The sequence below is a fragment of the Myiozetetes cayanensis genome, unplaced genomic scaffold (genome assembly GCF_022539395.1).
Source record: "Myiozetetes cayanensis isolate MyiCay16 unplaced genomic scaffold, myiCay2020 scf43, whole genome shotgun sequence".
Taxonomy (NCBI): Eukaryota; Metazoa; Chordata; class Aves; order Passeriformes; family Tyrannidae; genus Myiozetetes; species Myiozetetes cayanensis.
This window is the reverse complement of record NW_026087665.1, coordinates 128,369-143,053: the sequence shown is the minus strand read 5'-3', so window position 1 is coordinate 143,053 and position 14,685 is coordinate 128,369. Positions and strand designations below refer to the sequence as shown.

Below are 14,685 nucleotides of genomic sequence, written 5' to 3'. Positions count from 1 at the left end.
CACATACAATAGAGATGATGCACAGAAAAACCTGTGCCAGAAACAGAAAGTTAATTAATTTAATAATGTGTGAGTAACATCACAGCCCCACACTCACCTATAAAAAGCACACCTCTTTGGTGTCTCCCTGGCTAGAGAATTCCAGCACCATCCTCACTGAATCTGGTGTCTTCTAAGATCACATCTCCACCTGCAGCCTGCCTTATTATTTAGAGCTGGACAGGGTTTCACAAATATTTGTAGGTAGAAAGTGCTTCACAAGAAGTTCCTTGTAATTCCCAGTTTTACATACAGGAGAAGTTGTTTGTCCCTCAGAAAGCTAAGACATGATTGTGCATGTTAATAAATACATAGTATGCATCTTTAATGTATGTTGTATTTAAATATAAGCCTTTACCTTAGAATGGTCTCAACCAACCATTCATAGAATTAATAAGAGTGTTGTGTTATTTCTATGAATCCAGCAAAGATTACAACAGCTGGACTGATTTGGGAAGAACTTCAATTCCTACCAAGCCTTGTGGTGGTAAAAAAACTATCTTGGATAATAGACTGGGGATAGAAAAGAAAAAGGAAAAAAAAAAAAGGGAAAAGAAAAAAGAAAAAGAAAGAGAAAACCCCACAATTTGAAACTGTTCTGAGTTTCTCAGAGCAAAGCTATTCTGAGCACTGTGACTGTCCCTTTAACATCCCCGATCCTGCTGTGTAAGAACGAGAACAGTGAATACAAAAAGCTGCCATCAACCCCATCGTGCTAAAGCAAGAGAGCAGCACAGACACACAGGAGCTGATCCACGAATGCAGCCGAAGGAAACCTGCCTTCCACATTCAGGAAGAATTTGAAATGAGAGGATAAATTGGTTTGAGTTGACAGATACATTTTTTCCTCCCTTATTTCCACCCTTTCTCTCCTGTACCCATTTCCATATTCACTTGTAGGTCATCTCAAACAGAAAGGAAGCAGCCAGGAAAATGCCACGGCCCTGGATTTGGGGGAGGGGGGACTTTCAGCCAAGCTTCCAGGTCATCACTGCCTCTGCAAGTTGATTACTCAACTCTCTGCTAATCTGCTGCACAATGCAATTTGATTTCGATTTCCCAAGGAGGTGGAGGAAGGGAGAGAGGAGAATGTACCCAGCTGATGAAGCCACGCTTAGGTTAAAATCTGTTGAAAGCTCTCTGCAGGAAAATGCACAGAAGGCACTGCAAAGGAATTAATGACTGTTCATGTTCCCCCACTACCTTTTCCTTTATTAAATATTTTTGTTAACTAAATAAGCATGACCATTTTGTTCAACTTTACTCACAATATCACCTAACACACACAAAATCCTTTTTTTGAAAATGTTTTTTTTTTCTAATAGGAACAGTTGATTCTGTTTCTTGGATTATTTTTCTTGATCAAAAATTATAAATTTTTTTTGTGTTTAAAATTACTACTGGTACTTCATATATAGCATAAAATATTTTTCCTTCTCCTGGAAGCAAGATTTAAAGGCCTCTGGCACCTTCAATGACTAAATAATTAAGAATTTATTTGCCATGCAACCTTAACAAAATAGCTCTGGAATATTTTATTAAAATGCTGAACTTCTTCTCAGTGAAGAGGAAGCTTGATAGAGAGTTATATTTAAAAGAACTGGTTTGGCTCATTGTGGTTCCAACATTAGACCATCAAACACTTCATCAGTTTACTTCCAGTCTAATCCAGTGTTTCCCCAGCAATATCCTATTGGAAGTTACTCAATCTGCAAATTTCACAAAGAGCAGTTCATTAGTCCCTTGTCTACCAACCTGCTTAATTACATCACACAGTGAAACTTCAGTCATTTTAACAGCAGTCATTCTGCAGACTGAGTTTTGTATTTTGATCCCATCTGTAGTAGATATTTTGACCCTTGTTGTAGAAATTGCCCTTCACTCAGCACCAAGTTCAGGAAGATAAAGCACATTTTGTGTAACTTAGAGTGCCAAATGCAGCCCATGAAGTCAGAGACCACCACGACGTCACCAGGACCTGTAACAGCCAACCTTTGGATCAGACCAAAATGGCCCTTCTTCAAAGCTGCCTCTGCTCTAATCAAATATAGTGTAAAGCAACAAGGGATCTTCACTCAGATATTTACAGAGGGGTGTTTTTAATTATACAACTGAAATATTTCAACTATTACACTGGGGAGATTTACGTGAGCTTATTATGACTTTACAGACTTGATCTGGTTTAAATTATGAAAGTCCTTTATAACTTCCTACATAAGGATCCAGATTAGAGTTTCTTTAATCAGCTCAAATGTATAACATTTGAATTAACCATTCTTACAGTGTGCTTTTCCTGGTGGGGACTTAATACACCCACACAAAATAGGTGTTGAACAGACTTGTTCAGCAGAAGAATATGAAGAAAACAAAGCAAAGGAATCGTGTCTAGGACTGACAGGCAGTTAGCACTGGGGATGACCTGGGCCCTACAGACTTCTTTTTAAGCAGTCCCAGTACTTCAAAGACTGGTTTTGAAAGTGGTCTTCTAGATCCACTTGCCACATATATATATATATATGTATACATGCATATACATATATATATATATACACCAAATCACCATGGTAATTTTGTTTCATTAAAATATCAGAATATTTTTCAGTCAAAACTCTGTTTTATCAGCAGTCCAACTACTCACTACTTCACCCAGATTTCCATTGGAAAGAAAAATTTTAATAAGTACCCTTAGCTGTGAAGGTGAGTCTCATAAGTAATATACATTTGGGGAATCCTGAGCTGATTAATTTTAAGTGATCTGAGATGTGAAAGCTGTGCTGTCAATCAGAGCAGGGACTGGGAGTAGATTTCTCAAAAGCCAATCTCTATCTCAAAATCCCTGACAAGGGAGTGACACACTCAAGTTTCCATCTCAGTGGAAATGTACATTTTATAAACTCCATTTTCCTACAAATGAAAAAAAAAATGCCTGGTTAGCTGTGTATGTCCATGTTATAAAAAAACAGGATGCACTATATTTTCATTATTTCAGCCTCATCACAGTTTCTAATTATCAATTTCTGATCAATCCAGCCACCACAACCACTACTAACTCTATGTGAAGCCTTTCCAGAGACAAGACGACCAAAAATAGTTAGGAGCTCTGTTTTAAAAGGGACTAAAACTTTGGGGAAAATGCAGTGGTCAACTAAATTGCATTACAAGAAAAGAGGGGCTAAATATTTTCTAAGAAAATAAAGAGATCTTATGTAGGTAACCCTAAAATTGAGAGCCAGGTGGTTTCTACATGTACTTGAAAACTCCTTGGCAGTGTCACTGGGGGTACCTGGGGCTAGAGGCCCGTGCTTTGAACTGCTGAGCACAAACTGCTTCTCTGATGTTTGAGGAAAATCCTCACTCTAGACGTCGTACTGAGAAACTGGAACTTCAACTTTGGTAGATAATACAGGTCCTACAAGGGCAGCAGTTGTCAGTAAGTCTGATCAATCTGCAAGCAACAAAAGAACACAATTTTTCCGGAATATCGGAACACAATCGCTGCCTGAAACTTTCACATCCAGTAGCTCTCCACGTTAACCGGTCAGTGCACAACATCAGAAATCTAAGAGAAAAGATTACAGCACAAAGGCCCACAACACACCCTGTGTCTGTGGAGAAAATCATCCTTCTCACCAGCTCTGTCCGTGCAGATGCAGCCCCTAATTCAACAAAGCACTTAGGCCTGATGTTTAATGCTTCATTCCAGCAGAATCCAAATGCACATGTAAGTGCTCTGTTGAACAAGGAGAGATTTAGGCATATGCTTAAGTACTTCACTGAACTGGGACCAGGCTACTATTTATAGAAAGCTTTTTGTTCTGGTTTTATTGTTCAACACTGAAAGTCATCCCATGGCTTTTTCTTCTGTATACCTTCCCCTCACACAGCAAAGCTTTTAGGGCTACGATTTTCTTCCAGATGTCACAGGTTTCAAATCAGAATGGACATCTTGAGCTCCTCCAATAACATTTTTTTAATCATATTTGTGCAGAAATATAACCAAAAAAAAAAAAAAAAAAAAAGAGGCTGAATGGCAGGAAAGCTCTGAAGCCAAAAGTTGTATGATGAAAAATCCCATCCCACTCCACCCCAAGCATTGAAGCATTCACATAGAACCAAACAACATTTGCACCCACAAGTGCTCAATCCAACTTGTTCCAGAGTCCTTCCATGTGCAATGCTCCATTCCACATAGGAATTCAGGCAGAGTTGTGGCTGAAGTAGAATTTTATTCCTCTTGAAAAGTCATCAGTGTTGTACACTCGTTTCTCTGCAGAGGCAGATTGCAAAGAGCATTGAGTGGTGTTGTGAGGAGACAAAAATACTTCTGAATGACTTCCAGCTCAACACTAGCACCTCTGTATTTTCATTTTTTAAAAAATACAACTCTGTTGCAGAGGGATCTGGACCTATCAACTCATCTTTCAGTGTTAATGAACATGTTTTCACCAGTCTTTGTTTTGATTAACCAGTGTCTTTTCACAGACATTGGTATGATAACAAAAAAAAAATCCACATCTCCCTAAAAATCTCTAAATATTTTATCTGTTTTACTGACAATACAAGCAATCCAGTGATGTTCTTTTACAGACCTCATGTCCCCTACAGATATATACTATCTATACACAGATTACCCAAAGACAATGCTGTGCTTCTGGGATGCTTGAAAATCTGGTTGGATCAAACTGTTAGGTTTTTAACTGACATCCCTGGAAAAGGCAAGTTTTCCATCCAAAGTGACAGCAAATGTAAGACTGTTTAGGAATTCAAACGGTTCAAGGGGAAAGGATTCTTCCTGACTTTTTTTGAGAATGGAAGGAGAGAGCTAAAACGAGAGGTGGCAGAGAAAGAGAAGGAGTGATGAAAAGAGGCAGCTCCAGCTCCTCGCTGGTGTGTGACAGCAGCGGCTGCGGCACCGGCCGTGCCTGTGGGAGGGAGGGAAGGCAGGCACTGCTGCTGGTGCTTGATGCAGAGCCTGTGCTGCACAGCAGAGCCGCTGCAGAGCCCCCTTCCCACTCCCCTTCCCAAGGAAATCCACCCCTGAGCTTTCGCTGTGGAAAGCTGGCAGAGGGAGACTCACTTTGCCTGGTGCTTCCCACGCTGAGGGGAACAGGATCTTGTGTATCCTTGTAAATACTTGCACATAAACAGCAGCAAAGGCTCCACCATCCTTTTCTCCTCTAACTCAGGACTTTCACCTCTGGCTACCAAGATGGGCAAAACCATCCCCAAAAAGCACAGTATTTCATCAGGGCACCCTAACAACAAAGCCACCAAAACCACCCAGAGAAACTTTTCACCATTTTCAGGAGGTACTGAATCAGACTGCAATAACCTTCAGCTGCATTATTAATGGTAACTTGTAAGCCATTATCATGGGAAGATCTCTATTAGTCACCAATTTAGAGTACTGTTTTCAAAAACATCCACCTTAAGGATGCACAAATTCCATTGACAAGCCAACAGGACTTAAAATTCCATTTGGCTTCCATTCCTCCCCTTTTTAAAAATCCTGCTGTTAATACATCAAACCTTTCAGCTGCATTATCTGTAACCTATTTGACAATCAGGCCATAGATGTTACTTTACAAGAATACAACGTTTAGTGCTAAGTTTACAAATGCTATTTTCCCTCCCTGGAGCAGGATGAATTGTAAACGCAGGGTATTCGGTTCCAGGCAGGTTCTTCTATTTGAAATGCAAAGGTTCTCAGAATGGTGCCCTCAAGAAGAACAGCAAAAACCTTCTGTTTAAGGAAGTGGCTTTAATACTCTTGATGTATAACATCACAAATATCTGTCAGACACAAACAGTGCTTTTGCACTTACAGCAGCATTTTCCACCCAAAATTCCCAGGAGCTTTACAAGCAGGGATGAATTAACCCTTGAAACATGCAGGCTGGGTTCACATTGTAGCAGTTTAATTATAAATCTAAAACAACAGCCCAGCAAAGACAAGCAGCTTGTGTGAAGGGAGAAAATTCCCCTTAAGAAAGCAAATAAAAACACTCAGAGTCTTAGTTCTCCATCCCACCACACACATGCATTTTTTCATAACGCTGCCTGGAGGAGGAAACAAGGGATATTATGAAAGTGGAGCTGTGCTAACAAGATAAAGGTATGAACATGGAAGTCATTACTAACACTGCAGCTGTATTTTATTCTGATGAATGGGAAAACGTTGGCTGAGATTTTTAAGGGCAGCAATACATTTCAAGTAAGCATTATCACAAGTCAAGAGAACTCACTTGTACCTTGAAAGGAAGATGTGAAGGAAGCACAAAAAAAGAAGTGCAATTCAGGGTAACAACTTCAGCAAACTCCCTCAAATGATTTGTAATGTCTCCTGAAGAGATGATCAAGGAGTTCAGGAAACTGATAATTACCGACAAAGCACGTATAAAATAGTGCAACAGATTATTCTCAGTGCAGAGGGAATACAGGAACATTGTAAGAGACTGTTACTGTTACACCCAGAGTCTTTCAAGGCTTTGACTCTCAGTAGAGATTGTACAGAAGGTGAAACAAGTGCACTTAACAAAGGACAAGGAGAAAAGAATGGAAAAAACGTCTCAGGTCTGATCCAGATGGGCCAACACACAAAAGGATCAACAACTAATGAGGGACATAAAAAGGCAATAGGAAAAGGATGTATAAATACAACAGAAAAAAAAAGTGGGAGACAAAGATAAGCAGAGACTCTAGTATTTAATAGGAAAGGAGAGAAAATAACAGATGGCAAAGAGAAAGCTGAAGTATTCAGTACTTCCTTCGTATTCTTTTAATGTCTCCATCTAAAGGATAACGAAAAGCAAAAAATTTTCCAACGTGATTTTTACCAAGAGGACAGGATTAGAGGCCTGAAGAAAAAAAAAAGAATAGGCTAAAAAGTATCAAAAGAAGCCAGACATACTCAGTCTGAGAGAGAATGATGAAGTTCACTACGGAGTACTTAGGGAATTCCCTAAAGCCATCCCCAAACATTAGCTATTATATTCAATAATGCACAGAGGGTGAAGTTCCCAAAGGACAATGGAGAGGCAAAACCAGTGTGCAGCTTCAAAAGGACAAGAGGGTCTAACTCAAGGAATCACAAACCACTCCACCTCCCCTTTATACTGAGGAAAATGCTGAAACAAGTTCAACCATCACCTGAAGGATTAAGTGCCTGAAAATAATGAGGGTGTCAAACCAATGACATTTCCTTTTTGATATGGTAACTGGGCCCCTGCAGAAGGACAGCCCAGTACCAGGCAGGTTAGACTGTCTACAGTAAGGCTTTCAGCAACTGGCCATGATATTTTCATGGAGTGTAAAGACTGATATGAGGTTGCAGATTGGCAGGGGGCTGATATGAAATTGCAGCTTAGTGGGTGCACAGTTTCTCAAAGAAAACCAAGCAAACCAGCACCCACATTAAAAGTGATCACAAAACTCACTGGCAGTGGAATGCATTCACAACTCACTGTACACATTAGAAAATTCCAGTAGGGAAAAATGTTTGCGATGTAAACAGATCACCTTAGTCCACAAACAAACAACACCAAAATTCAAAATAAAACTTATTGCATTGAAGAAGTTGTTGAAAAGTGAAGTGTGAGCAGACAAAGTACAAATCTAGACATCAGGTGGAAACACAAAATAGAGATAAGCTGAGTTCTGCTGAAAGGGATCTGGAAGCCACTGTGGACTGTGAGTAACAAACAGTATAATGGTATTTTTAAAAAGGCATCTGTCACGCCAGGATGTCTAACAGGAGTGCCACACACAGAGTAACCTTTCCATTTTTCTCTACTGTCCAGAAACTAGCAAAGCCTGAGTGGGGGATAAAAAAAAAAAAAAAATCACAAGAAAAATTCATAGTAAATGTAACTCTGTCTTGTCATCTTATTTAGCCAGGGAGCAATAAATGTCAGCAGTGCCAAGGGAAAATATGAGGGGAACACTGCTGGGTCACACAAAAAGCAATGTAATACTGTATCTTTTGGAGGGAACACACCCATCAACACCAAACTTCACAGGCCATAATGGCATTTTCTTGTTCCTATTGCTCTCAAAGTCTTTAGCACTTGACACAGAATCACCGGGGCTGCAGTGTGTAGCACATTAATTTTTCAAAGTATTTAACCTTTCGGGAAGAATCACTGTACCTCTTCCAGATAGGTCCTTGTAGCATTTGTATGTTTAACCAAAAAGTGGGCCCAGTTTTTGCCAGGGCTTTTGGACACTTGGTACTCACTTTAATTAAGAAAAAAAAACAACAAACGTGGAATAGATCTTTTCCAGATAAAATTTTGACATTTCCCTTTCAAGCAATTACTTTCTACTATTTATAGGCCAAAACTCATGCCAGTCTTTTTTTTTTTAGTTCACATAAACTGATTTAAAGCTTGTAAAACACTTCACACATTAGAACATGCAGACTGTAGAATAAAGTAATGCATTAACACTGCATTTGAAGTTAAGACTGCAAGTTCAGTGCAGCAAAGTAGTTGTACATACACCTCATATTGCCACCAATTAGTTTTTATTGTGTAAGTTTTTTGTCAAAACTACCATTTTGTTTTTTCTGTGACTGTAGGTCAGCACCTAAAAATGCACAGATCCACTTCCTCAGATGACAGAATATAAATGTTAATTCTTCTGGAGTAATTACTTTAAGCTTCAGTAGTTGTTGAGAAATCTGATGATAGCAAAGAATATGTTTCTGCTTGATTATCATAAATCTCCTCATTTATACTGCTGCTTAAAAATATTTTGAGACCCCTATTAAAATACTTTCTAGGAACCCATCAGCCCACTGGAAGTTTTCAGTTTGGGGTACAGGGAACATTCCCTGAAAACAAAATTCCTGTTATTTCAATCCTCTTAAACAGTATTTGCCTCTTTAAACAATAACTACATTACAGAAAGGTTTATAATACCAAGAAAGCACCTGAGTCACAAAAAATGAAATGCTGGATTGCCTGATATATGGCCCTATTTTGTATGCTCTGCTGAATCCAATCACACCTTCCATGATGGAAGATTTCCCATTAGTGGGAATAACTTCTACTGCTGAAGAATTGCTATTCAATAAGCAGGACAGAATTTAGATGATCAGCAAATACACTCAAGGTGACACTGTGACTTTTTGCACAGGAAAGCTGTCCAGAGGCTTGGAATCTCCTGCTCATAATGAGATAACTAAAGGAATATGCTTGGTGTTTGTTTCACTGATAACCACCAAGGAAAAGCTCCTGTTCAATAAAGAACTCCTGAATCTAATCCATTTCAAGAAGAGATACAGGTGGTACAGAGCACACATCAGCAGCTGCAGGACATTTAAGCAATCTTCATCCCTGCTCCAGGATTTTAAAGTAGACATAATTTTCATAAAGTTCAACAGAAGTTATTTAAGGCACATTAAAAAATAAATTGGGCTAAAGGCAATTCCCCAAACACTTTGGAATTAATGACTTATTAATCTTAGAAACAGAAATGCTGAACAGAGACAGCTGCAGCATTTTGGCTTCACCATGCACAAAGGTTTTCAAAACTTGAGATGTGCATCCAAGGTCACCCTGCTGCAGGGTTTGGTGGGTGTGAGAGGGAAATGTAATTTGGCCTTGCAGTTCCAGATCCTGTCCCTTCAACGAATTCCCCTTCCCCTTGGGGAATCTGCACACCCATGTGATTGGTTTCCATATACACATACAGTGCACACATCATCCCACTGCGACCTGCAGGCAGGAAAAGCACCAGTGAAAGCAGGCAGGTTTGGTTCTGAAAAACCCAGTGCTATGACTTTTTAAAGGTGCTCCACTAGACAATCAATAAATTCACTGTGCAAACAGAGATGCTTTTATTATGACAACTGCACTGCCTAATGCACAATATTGCTGCTGCTGCTCTCTCATGGATGCTCGGCCATTGCACCACAGCGTTGCCTTCACAAGCCTTTGGCACCCCAAAAGTGGCAACCTGGGGGAGCTGAGCAGTTCTTGGGATGTATGGCCTTGGAATAGGAGTGATGGGAAGACTGCAAAAGCTGGCAGCAATGAAAGGCCTTTAGATGAGAGGAGAGAGAGAGCTGAAGGCAGATAAATCAGCTCCCACAAGGGAATTGCTATTGAGGCCATGAGGGCACTGACCTGAGCATTCAGAGTGGAGGAAAAGGCTCTTCAGAAATGTCTTCTCTGCAGTCTTAAAGGTAAACAATGAACCCTCCGAAACACCCTTCCCATTGTGTTAAATATGAAATATTTGAACCTTTTTTGCTTTACACTCCAGAGTGTGGAGGGTGTCCCCGCAGCACACCAGCTACTTTATATATACGTCACAAAATATCCAAGAATTCTGAACAAAACCTTCAAAATATGTAAAAATAAGGCCTTTTACGTGATGACCTCTAGATATAAATCCATGCTGATGCATATGGAGTGACTCAGGATTATGCCAGCTACACATCCCTCAGGATGTGCTGTACTGGATCACATAAATGTGAAGACTCGGTCACACCTGTAAAATGGAAGCCTGAAATATTTCACTACAAAATAACTCCATTTATGAAGAGGACACTTTTTTTCAGAGTAGGCTTTGGCAAAAAATAAGCCTTTCTGATTTAACTGATAATTCTGTAGCATGAGACCAAAATGTATCTCAGCCACTGTGACATACATTACTGTCATTTCTACCATCTTATTATACATTAATATTATTTGTTCATGCTCACTTTTCCTTTCTCACATACTTTGGATTTTTTTCTTTTCAGATAATTGTAACTATTCTATCCTTTTGCATTTGCCACTTCTATACTTAAAAAGAGTCTGCACATATATTTATCTAGTTTTTACTTTTTTTTCCTTTCAAAGGACAGCTCAAGTTCCACTTTGAACTTTGTGAATTGTTGACATTTACTGCACAGTATACATAATATGTAAAGCTGGTTTTAAATAGAATTCTTCAGTCTGACACACACATTCCAGTGGTTAGCTTCATCAGAAGTTTGAACTTTGTTCAAATGTTTATTTTAAAAGATTTCAGCAGTCACACAATTTTGTTTAAATGTAAACATTCGTCCTGTTCCCAATTATCTCCTCCACTATCATCTCCCATCAGACTGTCACTAAAACAATCACTTATCTCTTGTATAATTGCTCTGCTTTTTCTCCGTGGTTAACAGAGGTTATTTTTTCCCCAACTGCAGCCAATATCCTGCACCTTTTCTGAAGTTACAATGCAAGTTTCAGGGTGTTTTGAGTAGCAGAACTTTCTTTTCAACCTCACTTACTGTACCTTAAACTGCCCATAATAACCAGAATATGCAGTGTTTGTTGATATAGATAAACTCTAAGCAAGCACTTAAAGGATTATCAATATTCAGACAAACAGCCCTAATTTCTACTCACACAACTGGGGGGGACCCTGAGACATCTCCAAGTGGCCATTTGGGGGAAACCAAACCAAACCCAACCCACTGGCTATGATAGTGGTCCCCCCACCGTGTTATCCCAAAATGAATCCTATCAGGGTGACAGCATTACAGCACACCATAGAAATGTACCCATCATCTCCCCATGGAACTTGTCAAAGCCAAGAGAAATGTGCTTGGCATCATCAGGAAATTGGGAACTGAATGGTTAAAAGACGTGGTCTGGAGAGAGAAACGTGCCAGGCATTTGGATCAATATCACATCCAATAGCCTGGATAATCAGGAGGTCCTGGATTTACAGCATGTGAGCAAAGGACAATGCTGGTCATAATATCAGATAGGAATTCAAGGTAGCATAAAACTCTGCATTCACTCCATTAAATGTTAAAGTGAAGATGTTCATACTGACCCTAAACTGAACATTTAATACATATTCTTTCACTTTAGGAAGAACTTACTGCAATCTTCACTTTGAAAATGGAGCTTAGTATTAGGTCATGAAGTCATTAAAAACAATACTGAGTTTATTAGCAGGATACACAGATATACACAGGCAAGCAACCACTTCTTCACATTAAAGTCATGAAAATGCTGAATCCTATTTGAGTCACCTCATGAAAATCAGTCACATGTAGATGAGGGGACAGGATCAGAAACGAAGTGCTACTTGAGAACATGATGGTATGCATGCAGTCCCACTCAAAGAACTGCTTACATAACTAAGGGCTCGCAGTATCTACCAGCCATACACCAGTATTCTTTAAAAAGGTATCTTTTTACTCTTTGGGAGTTGAGTTTCAGCAGTGTCAACTTTCACACCGTTCAAAAACTTACATTTTAGTTTATTTCAGCAGCAGTGAAGTCCTACTCTACACCATTGCTTTCAGCTTGCCTATCTTCCCAGCACCTTATCTTGGTATCCATGCTTCTCAAATATCACTTTACTACAAAATACGCTTTAAATAAAAAGAAAGTAAAGAATGTATTAGCACAGGATTACGTTGGTGTAATGTGATAAAAGGGCACAATAAGATGGGGAAGAAAACACCCACAAGCAAAAATGATCAGCAAGAAACACACGGAAAGAAGTAAACTTTTGGACAGTTTAATTCAGCAAAGGAGAGGTTTCCTCCACCTACAAGTCAAGAGGTCTTTCAAAGACACATAACGGAAGACAGTGTTCCTTCTTTCCCATTTCTAGTACGGTCCCCAAATCAAGATTTTAGAGAGAGGGGAAAAAAAAAAAAAAAAAGGGAAAAAAAAAAAAAGCGCCCATTATGTTCAGTGACAGTAGGAAAGCACATCTTGACGACATCCACGCAAAGGTGGTGGCGAGCGGGACTACAGCGGCCACCTCAGCGGGCGTCCAGGGGCACCTCTGCGTGGTGCGCCGGGGACCGGGGCAAAGTTACCTCCCGCCGCACTTCTCGGGCTCGGAGGTGCCCGTAACGCCCCGCCGGAGCACTGCGAGGCTTTGAAAACTGCCGCTCGTACAGCGTTTAAATCCCCTCGTGAAAAAGAAGGGGGAAAAGCCCCGGTGGTGGCAGAGCTCAGCCGTAGGCGCTGGGCGAGCGCCGGGGACGGCGCTCCCGGGCGGGCTTCTCCTTCCATCAGCCCCGCCGAGGGAGCAGGGCTGAGGGGTATAACCTCCCTCCTGACCCTCTCAAATTGATATTTCTAAGGGGAGCATCACCTTCTGGCACTGGGCGCTGCTCCTGCTCCCGCCGGGCGCGGTGCCGCGGGCGCTCCGGGGACCGCGGTGCCTCAGGCGGGCGAGGGGGGCTCCAGCATCGGCAGTCCCAGCCCTGGGGCAGGGCAGAGCGCGGCCACCGCCGCCTCCCGACCCTCTCCTGCCCCTGCGAGCTTGAAGCGGACCGGCACGTTGCATCCATCCATCCATCCATCCATCCATCCATCCATCCATCCATCCATCCATCCATCCATCCATCCACCGCCCCAGCACATCCCGCGGCCGCATCCCCGCTGCCCCCCGGCGCCGCTCCGGGGCGGGCTCGGCCCCGCCGCCCCCCGCGCCCCCCTCAAGGTCACACCCCAGCGCGGGGCAGCCGCGGGGGTCGCCGCTCCATTGCCCCCAACCCCATCGGCTCCCGCTCCTACCTGAGCCGGCGAGCGGAGCCGAGCGGAGCCGCCGAGCGCGGAGCCGCCGCTGTCCCTGCCGGCGGCGCCCGGGGAGTCCGGGCCGCGCTCGGCGCCTCCTCCTGCGCCGGGGCCGCTGCGCTGGGCGGGGAGGCGGCGGCTCCGTCAGACTTAGCGGGGAAAGCCCTGGAGGGGGGCCGGGCAGCGCCTCTCCCCACCCCGCGAGGTGCCGGAGCCGAGCCGAGCCTCCCCCGGCGGGCCTGGGGCTCCCCTCAGCGGGGACGGGCTGAGCCGCGCCCCGCTCCGCTCCGGGCAGCGCGACCCCCGCACAGGGGCTGTGCGGACCCTCCGCGGGCTCGCAGGATGCCGAGAGGTGATGCCGCGCAGGTGAGGGCGGATCTGAGCCCGCCTCGGCCGGAGGGGCTCAACCGCGACCCGTTCGGTAGCAGAGGTTTGACACCGTCACCTTTCTTTCGCTTTTCTCACGGGTTTTCAGTCCGAATTCTCCAAAAATCACAAGGGGAAGGCCTGACCTTGATTCCGACAGATGGAGAGTCCCGCCCTGGGACACAGAAGCTGTGGGAAAATGAAAAACGTATCTGTGTTTTCACTTGCTGAAAGAAGTACAATGTACAGGTGATGGGCATTAAACAGACTAAGCAACTAAACACCCCACTTTTGGAAAATTAGTAATAAAACTCAACCCCACAACTTAGATTTGAAAATACTACTTTTGCTCACAACGTTGCTAAAAAGAGGATGTCACCTTTGAAACATTGCCAGAGCACTTCATATTGGGTGTTTAATTAAACCATCCTGGTTTTACACATATGCTTAAAGTTGATTTCATAACAGTTCTCTTGTGCCACATAATCTTTTCACCATGAGAGTTAAAACCAGTTACCAAATGTCTCCAAGGCTGAACTGAAACAGAGCGACTTCTGAAGAGCAGAAAAACATAATTGGCAGATAGGATGGGGATTTTTTTTTTTTTTTTGGTGTAAAGGATACACACACATCATACAACACCTGTAGACTGCTACAGCAAACAACACTAGTGTCTTACTTGGAATACTGGAAATCTTCCACCACTTTTTATTGGTGACTAGCAGCGCTGGCCAGCCCTGCGTGTTGGAGA

General features: G+C 42.3%; 1 protein-coding gene across 9 annotated transcripts in view; it reads right to left on the bottom strand.

The window, feature by feature from the left end:
- The window catches only part of ATP2B2 (ATPase plasma membrane Ca2+ transporting 2), a 406,430-nt gene extending 392,742 nt beyond the window's left edge, over positions 1-13,688 (bottom strand). For 3 of the 9 annotated variants that reach the window (XR_007630698.1, XM_050330687.1, XM_050330688.1), the window contains exon 1: positions 13,569-13,687. The gene's annotated coding sequence lies outside the window, so the exon portion shown is untranslated. Of the gene's footprint in view, positions 1-13,568 lie in introns of all 9 variants that reach the window. The other 6 variants (XM_050330679.1, XM_050330692.1, XM_050330686.1 and 3 more) reach the window with 4 other exon arrangements.
- Positions 13,689-14,685: the final 997 nt, after the last annotated feature.